Source organism: Homalodisca vitripennis, unplaced genomic scaffold (assembly GCF_021130785.1).
Source record: "Homalodisca vitripennis isolate AUS2020 unplaced genomic scaffold, UT_GWSS_2.1 ScUCBcl_6580;HRSCAF=13862, whole genome shotgun sequence".
In the NCBI taxonomy this organism is placed as follows: Eukaryota; Metazoa; Arthropoda; class Insecta; order Hemiptera; family Cicadellidae; genus Homalodisca; species Homalodisca vitripennis.
This window is the reverse complement of record NW_025782686.1, coordinates 3746-29103: the sequence shown is the minus strand read 5'-3', so window position 1 is coordinate 29103 and position 25358 is coordinate 3746. Positions and strand designations below refer to the sequence as shown.

The following is a 25358-nucleotide window of genomic DNA, read 5'->3' as shown; positions in this document are numbered from 1 at the left end:
TCATTGAATCTCACTATGGGGCCGTACCGTTTGCAAAATTGAATTCCCTTTGAGTAGGTGTTGAATTTATTTATATTTATAAATGATTGGTTTTTTGAGGGTTACAAGACCGCAAGAATAACTTTTTGATAAAAACATTATTGGATTTATATCGTATTATATTAATATTGAGGTAATTTGTGTTCTCGCTAGACACAGTCAGAAGTAAGCCTCGGCGCGCAGCAGCAGACACAATACTGCCGCAGAGCCGCCGAGCTGGCAGCGCAACAGAGGTGGGCGAGAGTATATTTAGACACGTGGTAACAAAGTTTATCGGACCAGGCAGTCGGCGTTCCTATGTTTAGATAGTTGCAGTGCCACGCCAGTGTCGGTACCCGCGCGAGGAGTGCTGTAAACCGTGGACAATGAGAAACGGAACGTGTCGCGGACAGTCGATTCACGATAACCGCAGTGTATCGTGTAATAGTGTCAGTTTTAATAGTGCTGTTATGAGGGTCCCGCATTGATTTTCCCTCCGACTAACCGGATTAGGCGATGATAAGGAGTTGTCCCGGCCCGAACGTCTTCAGGTCGCCGCCGAGCCAGTGGAGTGTGAGCACGACGGGGCTTCATGGGCAGGCCACACGCTCGTGCCCGTTCAGTAGAACTCCAGTAGTGTAACGGTGAACATGTCACGTCGCGACCGGTGTATCGCGTCCGGACCTCTGTGATGAAACGCTGTGAGAGGATCGGTAGGGTCAAGTTCAAGTGAATCTCTACAGGAAGCTATGCTGGACGTGTTTCGGGGGTTGAAGAACTTGATCAAGGTCAGTCACATACACATCGACCTCGCCGGTGTTCCGGTTACACTACAGCATCACCGTCATGATCCTGATCGCCTTCAGTCTGATCGTGACCACGCGCCAGTACGTCGGCAACCCCAATAGACTGTGTCCACACCAAGGACATCCCTGAGGACGTGCTCAATACCTACTGTTGGATACACTCGACTTATACCATCAAGACGGCGTTCAGGAAGAAGGTAGGGGTAGTGGTGCCGTACCCCGGCGTCGACAACACCCGTGGCAAGTCGAGGACAAGAAATGCTACGGGTATTACCAGTGGGTCTGCTTCTGCCTGTTCTTCCAGGTGAGCGAGTAACAGGTGTATTCTGACGTACACAGTATTTCTCTATGATATCAGAGTAGATATTGTACGTACAACAATAACAATAGTTGTATAACTTATTATTGTGTAGACATTAAAACAATAAACTTATCGATATCAATGCGTCGTGGTAATGATTAAAAATGCAAAAGGAACTTTTGTGTAGATCGCCACGTCCCGTTAAAAATACTTAATTTACAGAAATAGATTTTTAAACATATTTATGAACCGAAAAGATATTTATAAAAATTATATTATTAATTAAATTAAAATAATATGTTTTCATAGTTCCAATATTTTCTTATCGAAATATCTAAATTTAGCTGTGAACACTACTAACTGACACCCTCTTATAAGTTACAGCATCAGACGACTATAAGTTAATCTTTTTCAAATACTGATTTTATTAATGTTTGATTATATTATGATATTTTGACAATATTGTAAAGTGTAAAATATTCAGGTTAGACATGGGATGGAAATCATGTTTATGAATAATCTTAAAAACATGCATTCAATAAATTCTTATACAAAATATTTGGTTTTTTACACGGGTTTTGTAAAGATCATTATTATTTGATCTAAAATACTTACTATAATGACCGTCCGGCAGTTGACAAATTTTATAGATGTTCACAAATGTAACATTGTTAATTGCAACTGCTAAATAATCTATCAGCAACGTATTCATATTGAAAGGTCCTTTTACTGATGGTTTCGAGGGTATAATTTACGCAGGGTTTGGACTTCTAGACAATGTGGGTCTATCTAGTGCAGTAAAAAAATAACATGAAAACGTAATTGTTGATTGTCGGGTAGAATACTTCTTAGTGAACTACTAACTTACTTTTTGCGGAAGATAAAACTAAGATTCCGGCGCGTAGCAGTTGCGCAACTGACAGTCCAATCAATGTTTTATCTGCTGCCAATAACGTAAGGGATTCTTCGTAGTATACATAATCCTTTCTTAGCTCATAGTTTTCTTTCCGAAGTCTTAGCAATATTCTGTTCACGACAAGCCCCAGATTCGTTTAAACACTTAAATCTCGTTAAGTAATATTTTACAGTTGCACGAAAAATCACTTTTACAGTTGATAATACGGTTAAATGTTCAATAAGCCCATCAAACAGAACACGATAAATGTAAAGGGGGGGGGGATAAATGCTATTCAAAGGTGGAATTTACTACTTATTTAGACACCAATAACTTAATCGATTGTCTTGCAATTTCCAACACATATTGTACGTTATAAGACAGATAAAATGTATGAATTAAAAATATTAAAACTTATAAGTTTATAATTATTTTTAAATTACTCAATAATTAAACTTTTTGATTGGATTCTTTAAACTTTAGTAACAAAAATGCGAATACATAGTGTAGATACCTTAATAATCAAGCCCTGAAAAAATGTCAGACCATATGATGGCTAGTTCAGAAGAAAGTTGTACCGTGGGCCTATTTCAGTTAAAACAACGATATTTCGTAAATCAGGTGGACATAACGCCCCCTGGACATAACGCCCCCTGGACATAACGCCCCCTGGACATAACGCCCCTGGACATAACGCCCCCTGGACATAACGCCCCCTGGACATAACGCCCCCTGGACATAACACCCCCTGGACATAACACTTCCGGGACATAACGCCCCCTGGACATAACGCCCCCTGGACATAACGCCCCCTGGACATAACACTCCCTGGACATAACACTTCCGGGATATGACGCCCCCGAGACATAACGCCCATAAAACGCCCCCCGGGACATAACGCCCCCTGGACATAACGCCCCCCTGGACATAACGCCCCCTGGACATAACGCCCCCTGGACATAACGCCCCCTGGACATAACACCCCCTGGACATAACACTCCCTGGACATAACACTTCCGGGACATGACGCCCCCGGGACATAACGCCCCCTGAACATAACGCCCCCTGGACAAAATACCCCCTGAACATAACGCCCCCTGGACATAATGCCCCCTTGGACATAACACTCCCTGGACATAACACTTCCGGGACATAACACCCCTGGACATAACGCCCCCTGGACATAACGCCCCCTGGACATAACGCCCCCTGGACATAATACCCCCTGAACATAACGCCCCCTGGACATAACACCCCCTGGACATAACGCCCCCTGGACATAACGCCTCCTCGCTACTGACGTTATTTTGGCGTCATGTAAAAGGGTGCTAACTCAGCGCAGTGACTGTGTCCATGTGCTTATTTAGCACTCCCTTAAATCTGGGGGTGCTAAATCAGCGTTTATAACTTGTTGATGAGAAGAATAAGCACCCCCCCACTGAATAAAAAAAACAATACAAATCGAACTATATTGCGATTTGTTAATGGATATATTTATTGCGTTGCTAAGGTTTGACTTTAATATAAAATAAAGTAATTTATTACCTGTTGTAAAAATACTACGCATTGAATATACTTCCGTTAAAAAACTAGGCTCTAGGCATTAAAAAATAACTTAATTATAAGTAAAATTAATTTGAAACCATGGTACAAACAACGCAGAGGAACTGATATTGCTTAAATCCGGCATGTGTAATAAATATACATGATCAGAGATTGTATCAACTTATTAACAACTTTAAAACAATTATTTATTTGTTTTTAATTTTGCGAAGACTAATCAAACTAACAAAAATTATATACTGTGAAATTGTAATTTTCCGAATGCTAAGGATCGATGATTTTTAAGGACGGACCAGTTTAAATATTATAATTTAAATACACTGGACAAACAATTACAATATTATCGTACGTCTACAAGAATCAGTATCTGCTATCTTCATCGGGTTTTTAGTTTGTAAAGGAGTTGGTGCAATGCTCGTGAAGTTGATTGCCTTCAATTATATCCATATATCAGTTAGTTCAACTATTATTAACAAAACATTTAAACGCTGTAGCAAACCATATTAAAACATGTGGCAATATATTATAATACTACATTTTCAAAGTCATTATTGCTTAGGTCAAGACAGCACATTTATACACGGATTATTATGGATCTACATTGTTTAATTTCCCCTCTGTCGGTGTGTGTGTTCTTTTTATTAAACATTTTATATCTTAAAAACCTAATAAATTAAATCCTACAAAGTCGTGGTCACATGTTTATGGTGGCAAGGCCAGCTGCACAAAATATATTATGATGTTATCTTCAATACTTTCAAAATATTGGCTATTTTAAAATATTTTAACTTTGAACTTCTTAAAAATCTGAAATTTTACTAAAATATTGCAAGAATTGCATTTTAAGTGGATTCTATCACGATCTAATGGCCAAATATATATAAAATAACATACACATAGATTTACTGTGACAAAGCACGGTCGACATTGAGGCTCTCAGCGAGTAGCTTACAACACAAAAATCGAATAAACGGCAGCTCCGGAGTATCTATTGCCACCTGCGCTCAGATACGACTTCCTTCATTTAAACTACATGAACTACATTAATATCTATTGCCAAGTAACTTTTTGTCCAATAAATTAAAAATTAATAGAGAAATTGTACATTTATCAACAATGAACGCTTTTATGAACAATGACAGACAAAAGCATTCTTATTAATCAACAATAATAAACTGTATTATGTAATTTGTGTTAAATAAAGCAGTTTATTGTGTTTATTGTTAAGCTTTATAACTTAAATTATTTTTGATCAGGTGATTTTAACATTACATTGTTTGAACTGTGATCCTTACTATATCCTATAATATCCTTACTTATTCAGGGATATAGGTTTCTTTTGATTAGGCTACATCAGAAAAGACACTATAAGACATGTTGGTTATATAGACCAAAAATTAAAAACACTCGTAGAACTCGCAAACACAGGTTATTGAAGCTGTTTATTGTTGATAGATCAATCTTTCTATTTAAATTTTGTTATTTAAATGAAAGTTCTCAAACTTACTGTTGACCCTTACCTTGTAAATTTATACGAAGTTTGTAGATAAGCTATTGATTATGGTGGTAAACGTAGATGTTTAATAAATGTACTAGTAAATATTGCTATTTGTTGCAGTTATTAAGCATCGAAAATTACGAGTTGTACATTTTGTGACTTGTTTAATTAGTACTACTGTGTCTTTACCAATTAACAAATAAATTAAACAAAACAAAATTGAAATATAATTAAATGAACATATACAAATAATTATGTGTAAATGGGTTTTAGCTGGTAACATTATTGTTTGTTAACTAAATAATATTGTGAAACTCGGAATGTGGGAACGTGGGCGCGTGGCAATATTGCTGTGGGAGCCCAAGATATTCTGCAGGTGCGACTTTGATACTTAACAACTTTCACTATTTCGGAAAATGACGTTTAAGTGGTTTTTGTTTGTGTCGAAGCTACGTGACACTAGTTTGTATTATCGCATCTCCTTACTTGTAAACCTTATGTGGGACATTGTAGTCCACTCATCGTTTACAATCATTACAATGTGCTATTGGGAATAAAACTAACAAGTTGCCTGATACACTAGGAGGAGGATGATAGAGAATACGAAATACGAGGAAGAGAGGAACTGGTCAGTTTTATATCATAGTTATTTGGAGTACGTAAGGAGGAAACTACCGAATTATTATAAAACCGGTGCTGCCACCAGTTATTTAAGGTTGTAGCCACTGAATGGTCGTTTATGTAGATCACTAGTCATACAACTCTACTGTAGCTATATGTAGATCACTAGTCATACAACTATACTGTAGCTATATGTAGATCACTAGTCATACAACTCTACTGTAGCTATATGTACATCACTAGTCATACAACTCTACTGTAGCTATATGTACATCACTAGTCATACAACTCTACTGTAGCTATATGTACATCACTAGTCATACAACTCTACTGTAGCTATATGTACATCACTAGTCATACAACTCTACTGTAGCTATATGTACATCACTAGTCATACAACTCTACTGTAGCTATATGTACATCACTAGTCATACAACTCTACTGTAGCTATATGTACATTCACTAGTCATACAACTCTACTGTAGCTATATGTACATCACTAGTCATACAACTCTACTGTAGCTATATGTTACATCACTAGTCATACAACTCTACTGTAGCTATATGTACATCACTAGTCATACAACTCTACTGTAGCTATATGTACATCACTAGTCATACAACTCTACTGTAGCTATATGTACATCACTAGTCATACAACTCTACTGTAGCTATATGTACATCACTAGTCATACAACTCTACTGTAGCTATATGTACATCACTAGTCATGCAACTCTACTGTAGCTATATGTACATCACTAGTCATGCAACTCTACTGTAGCTATATGTACATCACAAGTCATGCAACTCTACTGTAGCTATATGTACATCACTAGTCATACAACTCTACTGTAGCTATATGTACATCACTAGTCATACAAACTCTACTGTAGCTATATGTACATCACTAGTCATATACAACTCTACTGTAGCTATCTCATTAAAACATAATGCGTCCTGTCTACTCCACCCTATCCTGCACATAGCCGTTCTGAGGACTAGGCAAATCCCTGTAGGAAGATCGGAAGATGAGGGGCGGGTGGGTGATCACAGCAGGAGTACAGGAGAGGAATATTAGGACCGCTTTTACAAAAATCGTATAAGACGATGGTGGGAAGGGAATCACACCAGTAGTACAGGAGAGGAGTATTAAGGCCACTCCTACAAAACTCGTATAAGACGGTGTTGGGAAGGGGATCACACCAGGAGTACAGGAGAGGAATATAAGACCGATCATGCAAAAACTCGTATAAGGCGGTGGTGGGATGTGGATCACACCAGAAGTTCAGGAAAGGAATATTAGGACCACTTCTACAAAACTCGTATAACGACGGTAGTGGAAAGGAGGCGTTATAGCTGTTAGTGCTGCGATCCTTGAGTTACTGGCTCCTTCTGAGAGGGGACTAGCAATAAAAACTGAAAAACCTCCGTCACACGAGGGCCTATTCTGTTTTCCGCCAGACTCTGGGCAAAGCCTAGTCAAAAACAAAAGACGGTACTTAGAAAATATTAATCAAAAGTAGAGTTACATGATATCGACATTATTATGATAAACGAGAACAGCACCGTGGCAGGATGGATTGAGCTGGTTCTGTGATACCCTTGGTACCGCAGCGTCCTGGATGCTGAGCACAGACGGTTCCTGCCGTGAGTAGCGAGGAGTCAATCTATTCTGCTGCTATTATCTGAATTATATGTGTAACTTTTTCGCCGTCTCGGTGGAAACTCGAATGTAGCCGACGACTTTTATACAAAGGGGAATTGAATAGGGAACTTAAGTTGTCATAGTTATCCCAAGTTCCGATCGCTGGGATAAGCCTTTACCGTCTCTGGGTGGAAAAAGCTCTACCAAAGTATGGCCTGGGTTGGTGGATTATACTGCGTCTGATCACCTTCAGTCTCGTGCCAAGAAATCAGGTGAACGAACAGTGAAAATGTACCGTAGAGTAAGCTCGCCTGTGAAGTTAGCAATCGTTAGGAGTTTAAGAGAGAACAAGAACCCTTGGAGAATGGGTTATCGAGTTCTTCTCTGCAGTGGATGCCCTGTTTCCGACCCACCCGGTCACGAAATACGAGGAATTCCATCCGGCGACGGACAGATTCTCTTCTTCACTGAGATAGACGTTTCCCGTGCCGTCACACAGATGCGGTGACCGCTGCTTACAAGACGGTCCAGTGCCTGCTCGACAGTGGTATGCTGCGAGTGTTAGCTTAGATGGGAGAGCACAGCATCGTACTTCTCATTCGGTCCCGACTGGGTTGGGGTTTCCCTTGCCGTCACACAGATCTGAGAGATGCAAGGGGAACGGGGAGGTAAACACGCTCAATGTATTCACCATGCCCAAGGAGAGGACGTTTAGAAGGCTGGGGCTGATCGGAGATCTGAGAGATGCGAGGGGAACGGGGAGGCAACACGCTCAATGTATTCACCATGCCCAAGGAGAGGACTTTAGAAGGCTGGGCTGATCGGAGATCTGAGAGATGCGAGGGGAAACGGGGAAGGTAACACGCTCAATGTATTCACAATGCCCAAGGAGAGGACGTTAGAAGGCTGGGCTGATCGGAGATCTGAGAGATGCGAGGGGAACGGGGAGGTAACACGCTCAATGTATTCACCATGCCCAAGGAGAGGACGTTAGAAGGCTGGGCTGATCGGAGATCTGAGAGATGCGAGGGGAACGGGGAGGTAACACGCTCAATGTATTCACCATGCCCAAGGAGAGGACTTTAGAAGGCTGGGCTGATCGGAGATCTGAGAGATGCGAGGGGAACGGGGAGGTAACACGCTCAATGTATTCACCATGCCCAAGGAGAGGACGTTAGAAGGCTGGGCTGATCGGAGATCTGAGAGATGCGAGGGGAACGGGGAGGTAACACGCTCAATGTATTCACCATGCCCAAGGAGAGGACGTTTAGAAGGCTGGGCTGATCGGAGATCTGAGAGATGCGAGGGGAACGGAGAGGTAACACGCTCAATGTATTCACCATGCCCAAGGAGAGGAGTTTAGAAGGCTGGGCTGATCGGAGATCTGAGAGATGCGAGGGGAACGGGGAGGTAACACGCTCAATGTATTCACCATGCCCAAGGAGAGGACGTTAGAAGGCTGGGCTGATCGGAGATCTGAGAGATGCGAGGGGAACGGGGAGGTAACACGCTCAATGTATTCACCATGCCCAAGGAGAGGACGTTAGAAGGCTGGGCTGATCGGAGATCTGAGAGATGCGAGGGGAACGGGGAAGGTAACACGCTCAATGTATTCACCATGCCCAAGGAGAGGACTTTAGAAGGCTGGGCTGATCGGAGGTCTGAGAGATGCGAGGGGAAAGGGGAGGTAACACGCTCAATGTATTCACCATGACCGAGGAGAGGACGCTAGAAGGCTGGGCTGATCGGAGATCTGAGAAAATGGATCTGAGAGACATGAGGAGGTATATTTTTACCCGACCCAGTGCCTCACTGACAATAGCTTCTTACATATAGGCTATTTATAATAATCATATTTGGAGACATTTCCATGAATTTTATTTCAATGTAAAAATTGGTAAGTAATCTAATATTATTAAAATGCTTAAAAATTTCCTCAAATATAAGCATTCTTTCTGAAAGAATTACAGCTAGTGCGGACCTTTTTTTATTACAAAATGTGTTTTGTATGGTAAATTAAAAAGTGGTATGGACACAAAGAAATATACATCCTCAAATCACCCGTTCAGAAGTGGAAACATACGCGGTTTGAAATGTGTGACAAGAAAAAAAGGACTCTGGGCGTAAAGTCTCGTGGCGCGTGCGGAGAAAGATTGGCCTGTCGGTGACATACCTGCTGAGCAGACGTAGACGAAATCTCCACTGGAAATAGGACGTGTCTGTAAATGAGGGCGTAAAGTCTCGTGGCGCGTGCGGAGAAAGATTGGCCTGTCGGTGACATACCTGCTGAGCAGACGTAGACGAATCTCCACTGGAAATAGGACGTGTCTGTAAATGAGGGCGTAAAGTCTCGTGGCGCGTGCGCAGAAAGATTGGCCTGTCGGTGACATACCTGCTGAGAAGACGTAGACGAATCTCCACTGGAAATAGGACGTGTCTGTAAGTGAGGGCGTAAAGTAGTGCATTTATAAACTTGACGCATGACTCCTCCACTTAGCAATAATCGATTTCTAGAATTGGATTTCACTGATCTCTTCCGGAAGTATTAAAATATCTATGACGTAATCGGCGAGCCCCGACATTGCCAATGAGTGTCATTCTAACAATACTTCTTCACATGTTCCCGTAGAAAAAATAAAGATGTATAAAACACATAATGAGAAGAAATGAGGGTAAAGTTAATACGATGTTACCGTGTGCGGGCTACGTTAATGTCACGTGTCGAGCACTGCACAGAACCACTGTAGGAAGGACGTATTTGCTTTTGAAGTCGCCCTATCTAAAAGTGTTACTAAAACTCAATCAACAATATTTTTAAATTGTAAAAAGCAGTATTAAATAAGTGTAAATCATCAGAGTAACTATAAAAATAATTAGTATAACATTGCTGAAAATACAAACTTTAAAAATCTGCTTGCAATGTGCTCTCAACTTATATTCTATATATTACTAAATGGTAAATAATTTATAAGAAGATATTGTATACAAAAATGCTGTCTTGTTAGAGACCACGTGTTTATGTCTACAACAAACTGTGATTGACCTTCTATGTATAGCTGATAAAACTTCGTCAACATATATTGTAAGGTAAAAATACCAAGACCTAAACAATCTATATATATATATATAGTAGTAGATAGTAATATGGCGGTTCTAGCTCACTTTTGGGACAGTCAGAAAATCAACATAAAATACTGTTTAAAGGACAATAAACGAATCTGTAACTCACGAATGAAAAATTACCGAATCTATAGCTGTTTGCTTCTACTTTCTTGAGCTGTCAAATCAATCTATTTGAAATGTCTGCTACGACGAAAAATCTTCTACTCTACAAAATTGATAGTAACACAGTCTTTATCTTTAATAGTCTTCTTTCCAGTAACAACCAAGTGTAATTTTTCATTTTTGTTTAATTCTTTAATCTTTTTCTCATCCAAAACAGTCAAAAATCTGTTCGGTAAGTGTACTTTACAATCTTCCAACTCGGCAATTATTGTAAACCCGAATTTATCTTTCATTTTCTCCAAATTCAAGATTCTATATCTCTTTTTTTCTTCCAATTCCACTAATTTCTTATATTCTTTGAATCTTAGTTCACCAACCTTATTCAACTCTTGTAACAGCGCCGCCATTTATTATAGAAAAATCTTTTAACTAAATTTAGTTAAAAGATTTTTCTATAATAAATAGAACAATCTGAAAACATTTGACCAGAAATTGTGCTGATTTGTGTCAAGTTGTCACAAAAATCACCACTTCTCAAAATTTTAGTTTACAAATTTTTTGCTCTTTAAATATGGAGCGGAAAAAGATAGAGTGCCCATACTGCAAAAAAAAAAGACATTTTTGAACATCACTATACTCGACATTACAATTCGAAAAATCATTTGAAGAACAAAGAAATTTATAATAAAGAATTGAATTATTTAAGACAATGGGCTAAGGAGAATCAGATCGATGGTCACGAGAAGATGTACAATATAGAAAAATTGCGTGAATTAAAGAAAAACTTTAAGGAAGATAAAAAAGATCTCAATCTATTTAATGATGAAAAAATTCAATCAATCGCTGAAAAATTGTCCATAGAAACAAACGATAAAACTAAGTCTGAAATGATCGAAGAAATTGATAAAAACTCTTAAACGAAAAACCTGAAAATATCATAGATGTAGAAGTTTTATCCTCTATACATGGTCTTTTCAAACAATACATTTTAACGAATTTAAACGAAAATTTCATGTCAATTTACAAATATCTATCAATTATGAGGCCAGAGATTAAAAGTTTAATAGAAAAATTTCAAGAAACCGTTAAAAATATGAAAGGTTATTTATCTTTAGAATGCGAATACGAACGAACTTTAGTGAACGGTGAACCACAAACTTGTCCTATGTATTTTACTATAAAAGCGGATGAAATCTTCGATGTGAACGACTTTATTACTAAGCAATTTAATAAATTAACACATCGAGAACAAACGAATCATCCAAATAAAGGTTCTGGATGGACATTAAAACGCTGCAAACAACTAGTTTTGAGCCTTAATAAACACGAATTTATGAACGCAGGATCATATATCGATTTACCACAAGAGATCAAAGTAAAGAAAGCTTGTGTAAATATCAAAAATAAAGATGATTTCTGTTTTGTTTATTCTATCCGATGTGCTATGGGAAACCCCGAAAAGAATGCTGACAGAGCAAAGCAATACGAGAAATTTGTAAATGACGAGATATTTTCGGGCTTTGAGTATCCAATGTCTTTAAAAGATATACAATTATTTGAGAAACGCAGCTCCAATTCCAAGTACAAATATCCAAAAAATGTCTATAAATATCTATACTTATGACGAAAAACTCAACATTGTTCCATTACAAATTTCCGAAGTTTATAATGCCGAGTTAGAAATCGATTTATTGTATGTTAAACAAGAAGACAAATCTCATTATGTGTTGATAACAGATTTAAATAGATTAGTGAGTTCTCAGTTATCTAAACACGAACATAAAAAATTGCTATGTAGAAGATGTTTAAGCCATTTCTACAAATCTGGAGATTTAGCAGATCATTTAGAAATTTGCAAGCAACATGAAGTATGCAAACCTATTATGCCATTTCCAGGTCAAACAACTAAATTTACTAATTATCAAAAGAAGTTTAGCCATCCGTACGTTATTTATATGGATTTTGAGAGCATATTAGAAAAAATTCCGACATGCAAGAACAATCCACAAAGATCGACTACAACCAAGATTCAGAAGCACATTCCTTATGGTTTTACTCTATATTTAGTGTCAAATGTGACCAATCGTATGTACAAGCCGATATGTTATCGAGCAAAAAATGAAGAAGATTTGCCAAAATGTTCCTGCAAAATTGTTTGAAGAACTCAATAAATTATCGAAATACATAGCTACAAAATATAATTCTAAGAACAAAAAACCTATGAAATTAACTGAAGAAGAAGAAATTTCATATCAAAATTCAAACGTTTGTCATATCTGTGAATGGTCTGCTTATGATGTTGGGTCAATTCAGTATGGTTTTACTCCTGATAGTTGGAAAGATAAGAGTTATAATAAAGTGAGAGATCATTGTCATTTAACCGGCAAGTTTCGAGGCGCAGCTCATGCATGTTGCAATCTAAATTTTGAAATTTCCTCAGAATATTCCCGTTTTCTGCCACAATATGTCAAATTACGATACTCATTTTTACATAAAAGAATTGGCTAAACAATATGGAAATGTTGATTTGATTGCAAACACCGATGAAAAATATATAAATTATTCTGTAAATTCTGGATATGGCTATGAATTCGAAGGTGATAAGCCAAGAAAATTCATCAAGTTTTCGTTTGTAGACACGTTCAGATTCATGGCCTCGTCTATAGAAAAGTTAGCTAAAAATCTAAAGAGAGAAGACTTCAAACATACAAATCATTTTATACAAGATGGAAGAATATTGAATGAGATAATAGAAAGACAGCCAAATGACGACGACGAGATTTTTAAAATTCTATCTGGAAAAGGAATATTTCCCTATGAATTTATCGACAGTATTGAAAAAACTTGATTACACAGAAGAATTGAGAATTCAAGATTTCTATTCACTTTTGACAGATGAGAGCATATCTGAGAAAGATTTTCAACACTACTTAAATGTTTGGAACAAATTAAAAGAGAAAAATCTAGGAAATTACTCTGATCTCTATAACATTCAAGATGTTCTATTGCTCGCTGATATCTTTGAAAATTTTAGGAATATTTGTTTAAATTGCTATAAGCTTGATCCAGCACACTATCTAACAGCTCCCAGTCTTGCATGGGATGCTATGTTAAAATTAACGAAGATAGAATTACAATTAATTAGTGATTATAATATGTATTTGATGATCGAAAAAGGTATTCGCGGAGGCATTTCTCAGTGTATTAAACGATATGTGAAAGCAAATAAACAAATATTTAAAAGATTTTGATAAGACAAAGCCCGAAAACTATTTACTCTATCTCGATGCAAACAACCTTTATGGGTATGGTCTTATGCAAAAACTGCCGTTTAGTGATATCAAGTGGATGGATCCTAAAACGTATACAAAAGAAGAGTGGCAAGAAACAATTTTAGAACTCACTGGCGACGAAGATTATGGCTATATTCTCGAAGTCGATCTTGGATATCCAACAAATTTACACGAACATCACAAGGATTTACCTCTTGCTCCAGAACATTTTAAAAACAAACTTTGCACAACTCTACTGGATAAAACTGAATACGTTGTTCATTCGAGAAATTTGAAGGTCTATTTGGAACAAGGTATGATTTTGAAACATGTGAATAGAGTTATTGCATTCGATCAGAAGCCTTTTATGAAAGAATACATTGATTTTAACACAAACATGAGAACCAAAGCTACAAGCGACTTTGAAAAGGACTTTTATAAGCTGATGAACAACTCAGTTTTTGGAAAATATATGGAAAATGTGAGAAACAGATGTGATATTAAGCTTGGAAATGAAGAATTTTCAATGAAACAAGCTAAGAAAACAAAATTTCAAATGCTTTAACATCTTTGACGACAACTTTATAGCGAGTCACATGTACAAACAAAAGGTTAAATTTAACAAACCGATTTACATAGGATTTTCAGTTCTCGACCTCTCAAAATTGCTAATGTACGAGTTTTATTACAACAAATTAAAGAAGTTTGATCCAGATTTGAATCTGTGTTACATGGATACAGACAGTTATTTTCTAGAATTGAAACGAGATCCTTTTAAAATTATTAAAGAAAATATAGATGACTTTGATACAAGTGATTATCCAAAAGATCATGAATGTTTCACTACTAAAAATAAGAAGGTAATAGGGAAAATTCAAAGATGAGTTAAATAGCGAAGTTTTAGAAGAATTTTGTGGTTTAAGGTCTAAGATGTACTCGTACAAATATCTAGATAAAAACCCAGTTAGGTGTAAAGGAATTAAGAGAAGCGTTGTAAATAAAACAATAAATATCGAAAAACTTGAAGAGATGTTTGTTCGAAGATAAAGAAGAATTTAGGGAGATGACAGTCATCAAAAGTTATAAACATGAGTTGTACACTGTTACCATAAACAAGCTGGCACTGAACGCTAAAGATGATAAGAGAATTGTCCTAGAAAATAAGATCGATACAGTACCGTATGGCTATAAAAATGAAGCAAAATCTGATATATTAGACGAATTAAATAAACTTGGAAACTTTGATATGTAAATGGAAGATGATTTAATTCACTGTCACAAGTGTAAAAAGAAAACGAAAAATATAGATTCAAAAATCGTTCAAACTCAAAATGGATTGTATAGAATTGCTGCAAAATGTTCAAAATGTAAGACAAACAAGAGTAAGTTTATAAAGAATCCAAATCCAAAACCTGTTAAGCAAGAATTGAAGACTAAAGATGAGATAGAGATTGAAGCTCGAGAAATTCATGCACCAGTACGAAAAAAGTTTAAAAAGAGAAAAATTATAACATTAGGAATTGACGATTTATGGGCAGCAGATTTAGTTATAATGTCTAACTATTCAGATCAAAATGATGGATTTAAGTATATGTTAAATGTTATTGATACTTTCTCAAAATATGCTTGGTCAAGAGCTATCAAAAGAAAAAACGGCAAGGATATTTCAAAAGCTTTCGAAGATATAGTAAAAAGATGCCATAAGGATCAATCACAAACCTCCTAACCTACTTCATACAGATAAGGGTTTAGAGTTTAAAAATAAAGAATTTAACGATGTTTTTGAGGAAATACAACATTAAGATTTATCATACTGAAAACGAAGAGAAATCAAGTATTGTAGAGAGATATAACAGAACTCAAAATGAGAGAATGAAAGTAATTTTTGAGATTAATAAAAACTTTAAATGGATCGATATTCTTCAAAAAATCGTAAACAATTATAACGATACAGTTCACAGCACAATCAAAATGAAACCGAAAGACGTAGATAAGGATGCAGAAAAGGAGTTATTAGAGACCGTTTTCAAGTATGTTCCACCTGAAATTCACACGAAAACTAAATTTAAAGTCAATGATCATGTAAGAATTGTTAGTAAAAAACAAACATTTTCGAACAAATATAAGGACAATTGGTCAAGAGAAATCTTTGTGATTTATCAAATTAATAACACAGATCCCGTAACTTATAGTATAAAAGATTTAAATAATGAAGAAATAACCGGAAAGTTTTATGAATATGAATTGAAGAAGTCAAAACTGTAATATAAATTTTCTATATATAAATGGCGCATCAAAAGAAATGTACAAAGTGCAAAGAATTTAAAGATTTAAATGAATTTTATAAAGATAAAAATAGGAAAAGATGGAATGCATTATAATTGCAAAGATTGTGAAAGGGAATATCATAAAGAATTATATGATAAAATAGAAAAATTAACTTTGGAAGATAAAGAATGTCTTAAATGTAAAGAAACTAAAAAAATTTCAGAGTTTAATAGTGATCACTATAGTAGAGATAAGAAAGACTCATATTGTAAAGATTGTGTAAAGAAGAATCTTCATAGATTATATTATGAAGATACTCATTGTGAATGTGGAAGAATTATAAAAATGGTTAAATAACTATGAAAAACATTTACAAACCAAATATCATAAGTTAAGAGTTTTTAATAAAATTTAGTAACATTTTCATCGTGTAATAATTTTTTCTATATAAATGGAGTCTCAAAAGAAATGTACAAAGTGTCAAGAAGAGAATAGAAAAGACTGTTATTGTAAGGAATTATACGTTAAAATGAACAAATTAACTTTAGAAGAGAAAAAGTGTTACTTTTGTAAAGAAATTAAAAATATTTCTGAATTTAATAACTGGCAGTATAGTAAAGATAGAAAAGATGCTTTTTGCAAAGATTGTGCTAAAAAAATTTTCAGCGAAAGTTATAAAAACGAAATGCCTTGTGAATATGAAAAAAAGATTTTACAATGGTTACCTAGTTATGCTAAACATTTACAAACAAAATATAATAAATCGAGAGTTTTTAGTAAAAATTTAGAAACATTTTCATCGTGTAATTTAGATATTCTATAAATCAGTCGAGATTCTGCCATATTTGTAGTAAAATGATTTCCGTTGTATAAAATATTCAAAGATTCTTTCATTTGGTTGTAGAGATTTATACTATTTGGATCTCCATGTCTTAATAAAATTTCCATTTCTGGGTAATCAATTTCAAGTTCTTTCAATCTTTTCGGTATTTCTCTCTTTTGAGCTCTGATAACGTAATAAGGATATTCCCACATGTGATTCTTCTTAATTAATACAAAAACATGGTGTTTTTTCTTATCAAAATTTTTACAAACAAGTTCTGGTTTCATTAAGTCAATTTTTACACTTTGTTTTGCGATTATTTCCGTTTTTATTTCATCTTTAATTTGCAAGTGTTTAACTTCGTCCTCTAAATATTTAATCTTGTTTTCAAGTTTGTACTGACCAAATTTACGAATACTTGGCAAAACTTCTTTTGTAACCCAATTTTTGAAGATTTTTGCCTCTTTTTTATGTGATCTCAAAATTAAAGAATAAAGTCCAGATTCATTGATAAAAACAGTGTCAGGATGAAGATTGTTAAGGGGCCATTCAAATAGCCCCTTGTTTTTTAAGTAAAAATATTGAATTTTGTCATCATCATCAACATTTAATTTAATTGCGTGTTTTGTTTTTTCATAACCTAATATTTCACAAACATCTTTAGCCTTAAACCAGATTACATTGTTTTCGTCAACAATCGTTACAATGTCTTTATTATTGAATGTAAGTTGATTATTGAGTAGGTCTACAACTGACTCCATTTAGATAGAAAGAAATTTAACTAGTTACTTGCAATCTTAAATATATTGTTGTTTTACTCTCATTATTTAATAGATTTCCTTCAGAGTCTTGAATAGTCAGAGCGATTTTTTGAATTCTTTTAATATTTTTTCTAATTGGAATATAATCGATTTCATTTGGTTTTTCACTGATTTTTGATCCATAAGCAACATTTGGGAAAAAAGTGTACAAAATTTCAGATTCTTTGTGTAAATGTTCGGTATGATTTTCAAAACTAGGTTCAACGAGATTGCAGTGCACTTCAATTACATCAAACGGTCTAAATTTTGGCGTTTTATTTCCTAAATATACCTGATTTGGCTCAATAGTTTCTTGAACAAACCCTAACAATTCTACAATAATTGCTGAAAACATTATTCTTACTGGTGATTTTATTTGAATTTTATTAGAGAGATAATTTTTTTGCATTTCAAACTTGTTTTCGTCAAAGTTTAAAGATTTATCTGATTGTTTGAATGTTTTCAGATAATTTTTAAGGGAATTTTTTATTTGATCGAAAGTATAATATCCTTTGTTTAAACCATAGTATTTTGTTATGTTCTTCTCACTAAATCCTATGCAATAAGGAGAACTTTCACTAATATTTATTACAAAATTGTCAGAATAAAAACCGCTTAAACCGATAAAATAATTTGATTCTTCCTCTAAGTGTATAGGATGTTCCAAGTTTAAAAATAATTGAGAGCTTTCTGAAGTCAACTTGAACAGCTTCATTTTCGCAAGCGTTGCTTCAAGATGAAAATCTTCTATTTAAATGGAGAAAGAAATTTTTTTAAAAGCAAAAAGATCAGATAAAACTTCAAACGTTTGAAGAAAATAAGAAAGATCAACCAATCAGATTGTTAATTGTTGGTTCAAGTGGATGTGGAAAAACAACTTTATTATTGAATTTTATCTACAATAGGTTGATTCCTTATTCCAATTTGTATGTTTTTAGTAAATCTTTAGAACAAGACGCCTATAAAAAATTACAAGAAAGATTTGAAAATATTGAGAAAAACTTAAACAAAAAAATATCACATTTTTTATAATGCTTCTGAGGACATAGTTCCGTTAAGCGAATGTAAACCCAATTCGTTTAATCGTTTTTGATTGATTGTATTTTAGAAAATCAAGACGTTATTAAGGAATATTTTCGTAATGTCCCGTCACAAAAACATATCTTGTATCTATCTTTCCCAATGCTTTTCAAAGGTTGATAAACAAGTTATAAGAAATAACCTGAATATGTTGTGTATTTTTTAAGCAAGATGATCACTATTCGAGAAAGATTTATAACAATTTATGTGGGATCTGATATGAGTTTTAACCACTTTATTGAGTTATGTGATAAAATTTGGAAGGAAGACTACGGATTTTTAACTATTAATCTAACTTTGAAGCCTAAAAATGGTAAATATCTGAATAAATTTTCTAATATAAATGCTGCTCAGTGGTCTGACAAAATCTACTTGATAAAATATTTGTTACAATTATTTTTATATTATCTTTAATTTTTATTTACATTATGAAAATAACAGAAAAACGGTAAATCTGTTCACGTTCCACGTTCACGTTCCACGTTCACGTTCCACGTTCACGTTCCACGTTTCACGTTCATGTTTTCACGTTCATGTTTCACGTTCATGTTTTCACGTTCATGTTTCACGTTCATGTTTCACGTTTCACGTTCATTGTTTTACGTTCGTGTTTCACGTTCCACGTTCACGTTTTTACGTTCCGTGTTCACGTTTCGTGTTCACGTTTCCACGTTCCACGTTTACGTTTCAAAATTTTCCTAAATAAATGGCGAACGTAACTTCAGAAGAAGCAAAAAAAACTTGATCAAAATAGAAAAGAAATTAATCAAAGAATTTAAAGAACAGATTCGAATGGATGAAGAAGAACAAGAACTTATTCAAAAAATTAATCAACCTGTAACTTCTGCAATAAAAAATGTTGAGGGCAAAATTGAAAATGTTTTAAGCGATAATCAAAATTTAATGAATTTGGTTCCAGTTTGTACGACAATTTGCTGATATTTCAATTCCAGAATCTGAGTTTGAATTGCCAAAATTACCATCTTCAACACCATTTAGACCTCGAATCATTGAAGACTCTACCATAGTTGAACCAATAAGTCCTGGAACAACGGATATAATAATTGGTGAAATTGGTAAAAAATTTCTTCCTAGAGCAAAGGATGATAAATTTGGTTTGTATTGGGACAGAAAAAAAGAAAAGTTTTATGATTGGAAATTTGCCCGTGAAATTTTGAGCATAATGATATCATTATTAATGAAAAAACATATGAAGGAAACTCAAGGTTTATGGAGATTATTAACAGGCACTGATGTTCCAAAAGACGGTTTATATTCTGAAGAAGACTTGAAAAAGTATACTGAAATTTTATGGGAATCTTGATTCAATTTACAAAAATAATGATCCATCAACTAAGAAACCAAAGTCAAGTAAAGGTAAAAAAATATCTCAATTTGATTAAACCAATTTGGGAAAAAACGAATCGAAGGATCTGGTATAAGAAAATACAGTGATAATAAGATTGAGTACAGATATATCGACGATTTGACAAAACTCGATGGAATTATAAATTATATTTATGCTCAAGAAAAGGCTGGAAACAACAATTTTTTGAACGAAAAGAAAGCGATTAAAGATTTTCTTTCGAACAAAACTTGATGAAATGATTGAAAAACCTGATGGAATTAAATATTTAAAACGAGTTTTGCCGGCAATAAGTTCATCTATGATTGAGGGTAGTGGACTTTTGAATGATTTTATCAACAATTTACCTTTTGAATTACACGTGCCAACTTATCAGTATCTGGGGCCTGGCACAAAACTCGAAAAAGGACTAAAAAGAGGAGATACTGGTATAAATAAATTAGATCAAGCTGCTATGGAACACGATATTTTTTATGCAAAACATAGAGACACAAATTCCAGACATATCGCAGATAAAGTTTTGCAAGATAAGGCAATGGATAGATTTTTATCAAAAGATGCTAGTTTAGGTGAAAGATTTGTTGCGCTTCCAAACAGCTGGAGCAATGTTTTTGAAGAGAAAACTAGGAATGGGAATCGAAGAGAACTTGAAATTTTTAACTATATAAATGGAGGTGAACGTAAATTTCAGCAAAAATCAGAAAGAAAAAAATTAAAATCCGCTTTTAAGAAGAAAATACCCGTTAGTATTCAATTTAAAATAGATCAACTAAAAAATGGCGAAGATAAGATATTTTTAAACAAATAGACAATACAATAAACTCGAAAAACATAAGAAAAAACAATAAAGGAACCAGAATAGAATTTTCTTATAATCAGTTGAAAAGAACTCAAAAATGGTGGACTTTTGAAAGATTTATTAGATTTTGGAGAAAATATATTCCAGTTGTTAAAAATGTTGTTCCTTATGTTCGTAAAGCTGCTCCAATCGTTAAAAAAGATGTGATTCCTATTGTTCGAAACATTTTAAATTGGTTAGATAAAGAGTTGGAAGATGTTACAGGATCTGGATTAAATGAAAAAACTTTGAATTACGTGAAATCAAACATTGAAAAAAAAATTTAAAACCTTTAACATTCGGGGAATTGGAAGAAATCTGCAAAAATATTAAACATTTTAGAGGAATCTTCATGAGAGATACATTACCTGAAAAAGTTAAGAAATTTGAATGTGGAATTGTGAATTTAGACTCGATTATGGGAAGTGGAACGCATTGGATTTGTTATTATAAAAATGATAAGAATGCATGTTATTTTGATTCGTATGGAAGAATTGAGGACAAACCACCTATAGAATTGATTAAATATTTGAAAAAATCAAGCGTCTACTACAATGATTCTCAGATTCAAGACTATAAAGATCCCCCAATTTGTGGTCATTTATGTGTTTTTTGTGTTGAATGAACTGAGTACTGGTAAAGATTTTAAAGAAGTTGTTAACAAATTATTACTTAATAAATATGGATTCACAAAATATTTTTGACGTATTTGGAACACAAATTATTCAAAATGTAGATAATAGTTTGAATTTTGATAGTTTGAGAAATGAGTTTGATAACAAGTTAGAAAATTTATTACAAAACCTTCCAGATTCAGATATGTTTGCTGTCGAGATTGAAGATTTTAAAGCAGAATATGATAACAAACTTGCAAATTTCATGAGTTCAAATGAAGTTGCTGATAAAATAAAAACATTGGAAAAAGAAGTTGATGATGGTGTAAAAAAATTATTTACCAATTTAATGTCTCATATCGAAAAAGCTGATAAAATTACTGAAGCGATCAAAGTTGAAAAGAATTTATGTTAGTTTGGCTAATAAAAAAAGAATTGTCGGTGTTCGACCTGGTATTGACAAACATGATGTTGTTGTTAAAGAACAAATTTTAAAACCTCTAAAATTATCAGAAAACATCGATATTGTTGATTTACATGATCCGAATGTTAAAAATGCCTTAGATTTTAAAGGAAAAAGAATTAGCAGTGTTAGTAAAGGAATTAATCCATTTGATGTTGTTGTAATGATTCAATTAGAAGATCATATTAAAATGTTTAATGAACTAAAACAAAATTATGAGAATCATAAACAGCATGTTAAAGATTTTACAACAGAAGTCTATGACAAGTTAGAAGCCAGAAATAGAAGATCAGTAGACGATGTTGGTGAATTACTTGATAAAGTAAATAAAACTAGAAGAAAACTTTAATACATATAAAAATAATGTTAATGAATTAGTTGGTGAAGTAATTAACAAAATTCTGGAAAATTTTGATACACATTTCAATGAGAAAATAAACTTTTTTGAAAATTTTGGTACACGTTTCAATGAGAATGTAACACATAATAATGAATTACTTAAAAGAATAGATGATCGATACTCTTTATATCTCGATAAAGTAAATAAACTAGAAGAAAACTTTAATAAATTTAAAGAAGATGTTAATAAATCTTTTGAAAACATTGATAACAGATTTAATGGATTAGGCGGCTATGATGACTAATTTTCCTTATATAAATGGCGCTCATATATTGTGTGAGATGTAAAGAAAAAAACTGCAACAAATGATATAAAATACTATGCAAACATTAACGGAGTTAAAAGAATTTCGGGAAAATGTGCTGAATGTAACGCTAAAAAGAGCCAATTTATAAAAACTTGATTTGAAATTTTTTCCCTAATAAATAGAGATGGCGGGACATTACAGTGCTTTCGATCTTTTCATCATGCAACACGAAAGAGATTTGAAAAAAGAACATTTGGGATGACATTTCTCAAAAATATGAATTATCCGAAGATATGATGAGATTATACGTAAACAAATTGAATTGGTATAACATTGCTAAATATCAAACTTTATCATCAGAGTTCATTCAAGAAAATATACATTATCAATTAAAAGATCATATGTCTGTTCTTTGTCTCTATCAACACTTGAATATAAAGTTTTTGGATGAAAATAAAGATACAGTTGATTGGAACAATATTATAGATAGCGGTTACTATCCTGTGCAAATTTTATTGAAATATGTGACCGAGATCGCAAAATTTAAGGAAGAGAATCCTGAATATGACGAAGTAGATCATTAAAAATGACTCTAATCTTTTTAATTATTTTACTAAAATTTATATCTTTTCTTATAAAAACGTACATTAGATCGATGAAAAAATGATACATGATGTTTAAAATTTCTAAATTTTCTCTTATTAAATGGCGGACTACAGAAAATATGCTAGTGATATTGAAAGGGCGGAGTTTAAAAATTTCTATCCAATTAGTAAACAACATTTGAATGAACCGAATAAAAGAACTGAGTTTAATATTGATTTTGGAGATAACTTTTGCTCGTCTAACTTCCAGTTTTATATTTCTGGAACTTTAACAAAACAAGATGGTCAAGCATATCTTGGAAACTGATAATGTTAGATTAATCGATAATTTTATACCGTTTTTATTTTTCTAAGATTGAAGTAAGAAAACACAATAAATTGATAGAAGAAGTCGAAAACTGTGGCCAATTAAGCACAATTAAAGGAACTATTTCGTATTCAAAAAGTGATGTTATTTCTCAAAACTTCTAATGGCTTTGAATCAGATTTTAAAATTTGGTGTTTTTGAAGCAGCTGGAAATTTATCTCATTTTGGATTAGGATTTTTTGAAAATGTTACTATTCCGATCTATAAAGGAGGATTTTATCTAAGTTTTATAAGAGCAGAAGACGATGATGTGATTCTGAAGACTGCAACTGGAAATGTTATGCCTGTTGATGGAAAAATAACAATTACAGATTTTTTTATTAGAGTTCCAATGATTGATTATAAAATCACGAGTAAAAATAAGGTTGATTGATGAAATTACAAAAAGTCAAAACATTATGTTTAATTTTCTAGATTGGCAATGTATTGAACAAAAAGGTATTTCCGGAACAACTTATTCGTTCGATATCACAAATATTTATAGAAATATCTTCAATCCCAAGTTCGTTATCATAGGTTTTCAAAACAGATAGACAGAATAATCAAGAAAAAAATCCTTCAAAGTTTGATAGTTTTGGATGTAAAAAATATCAGAGTAAAATTGAACGGTTCTTATTATCCAGATGAATTACAAAATTTAAACATTTCCGGAGGTCTTTTCAGAATCATGTATCAGATGTATCAAGATTTTAAGAAAGTTTACTGTAATAATAAGGAAATGTATTACAATCCTAAAGAATTTTTAGCGAATAGACCTATTTATGTCATTGATACAACAAAGAGTATGACAAATATTTCTGGTTCAAAGAACGATATAATTATCAACATGGATTTTCAAAAAGCTGTTACAAACTCGACATGTTATGTGGTTGTGGTTTCTGAGAAATTTTTAGCCTATGATGTGATTAAGAACGATATTAGAGAAATTCAGTAAAAATCGCGTTTATTTTCCACTATTATTCGTCGGATAGTTTTAAAACTTTACAGAATTGTTAAAGACATTGATAAAAGTATTCATTTTAAATTGCAGTAAAAAACTTTGAAAAATAGTGATGATATTAGGAAAAAACTATTTCAAGGTCATGGACCGGAAGTGATGATTTTACAAAATACTTTAATATTTACTGAACCTATATACCAAATTTCATCAGAAAAGCTCCAATAGTTCTCTAGATATAAGAGTTTAAATATAAGGGATGATTGGGGTAGATTTTGAACATTTTGTTATTTTCATGAAATTTTAAGTAGAACTCGCTTGTTTTTGAAGTTTCAGATTTGTCTGATAATTTTTTATATTTTTTTATGAATATTAAGAAATAGGGGATGATTTCACCCTTATGGATAAGTTAAGTCGAAAGAGTTAAGTATTTACTATATGTGTACCAAATTTCATTAAAATCGGTTGAGTGGTTTTTGAACAACAAGGTTTGAAAGAAATATTGATATATACTTATTTAATATACATTGGAAACTATAACAGTTCTAGGGAATTGAGACATTTCATTTTAACATGTTGGTAACACTACATCTCGTCTTCATCTCTTGCTGGGCGTTGGCCACGTATAGCTAGCCATGTGTGATCCTCCTCTATTTTAACGAAATTTAAACAAGATATATCATTATTTAGAAGATTCTAATGTAT

At 33.6% G+C, this 25358-nt stretch overlaps 1 pseudogene; it reads left to right on the top strand.

Moving 5' to 3' along the window:
- Nucleotides 1-767: 767 nt before the first annotated feature.
- Nucleotides 768-8169, top strand: LOC124373865 (annotated as a pseudogene).
- Nucleotides 8170-25358: the final 17189 nt, after the last annotated feature.